Here is a 1,247-nt window from a genome sequence, read left to right as displayed (position 1 = left end):
GATCACACCACGTCACGTTAACCATGAAGCATACGCCCCCGCACCTCTTCTTACCAGAAAGATGTTTGTTTCTGCCGGCGAGATGCGTGGAGAAACCAGCTGGCTGCACCGTCTCCGATAGCGTCTCTGCAGTGAACCATGTTTCCGTGAAGCAAAGAACGTTACAGTCTCTGATGTCCCTCTGGAATACTACCCTTGCTCGGATTTCATCAACCTTGTTGTCAAGAGACTGGACATTGCTAGGGAGTGGTGCACGATGTGCCCGTCTCCGGAGTCTGACCAGAAGAGCGCTTTGTTTTCCCCTTTTTTCTAAGTCGTTTTTGGGGTCGCCGGCTGGGATCCATTCCGTTGTCCTGGGTGAAAGGCAGAACACAGGATCTCGCTTAGTCATATTCTTGGTCGTACTGATGGTGAGTTGACGCTGATCTTATATTCAGTAGTTCTTCTCGACTGTATGTAATGAAACCTAAGATGACCTGGGGTACTAATGTAAGAAATAACACGTAAAAAAAAAAAAAAAAAAATGCATAGTTTCCTAGGAACGCGAAGCAAGGCGGCCATCTTTGTCGGCGCCGGATGTCCCGTATCACTTCTATTCGGAATAATAATCACAATAAGTAAGTAACTCTTTACTATGCAGATGTTATTATTCGGTGTCCCCAGGCGAGGGCAGGCAAATAGATATTTGGCTGCAATGGGAGCAGTTCTTCTTCGCCCAAGATAACTTTTTGTTTTTCCTCTGGGTTTAATAAGATACAATTTAAACATATCAATTTCTGCAAATAATGAATCTCTTGGCGATGAAATACTTCTCCCAGTAGAAGAGAAAGTGTATCTCTGTCTCAGCAGTGGCTACATGCTCCTCCTCTCAGCCTTTAGTTGGTAGGGATCTGTCTCTGTTTTCCTATCTCTGGCCTAATGGAGACAATCAGACAATCTTTACTCGGTAGGGATCTGTCTCTCCTCTCAGCCTTTACTCGGGTAGGGATCTGTCTCTCCTCTCAGCCTTTACTCAGTAGGGATCTGTCTCTCCTCTCAGCCTTTACTCAGTAGGGATCTGTCTCTCCTCTCAGCCTTTACTCAGTAGGGATCTGTCTCTCCTCTCAGCCTTTACTCGGTAGGGATCTGTCTCTCCTCTCACCCTTTACTCAGTAGGGATCTGTCTCTCCTCTCAGCCTTTACTCGGTAGGGATCTGTCTCTCCTCTCAGCCTTTACTCAGTAGGGATCTGTCTCTCCTCTCAGCCTT

The sequence above is a fragment of the Oncorhynchus gorbuscha genome, unplaced genomic scaffold (assembly GCF_021184085.1).
Source record: "Oncorhynchus gorbuscha isolate QuinsamMale2020 ecotype Even-year unplaced genomic scaffold, OgorEven_v1.0 Un_scaffold_1377, whole genome shotgun sequence".
Lineage (NCBI taxonomy): Eukaryota > Metazoa > Chordata > Actinopteri > Salmoniformes > Salmonidae > Oncorhynchus > Oncorhynchus gorbuscha.
This window is presented reverse-complemented; position numbering follows the sequence as displayed.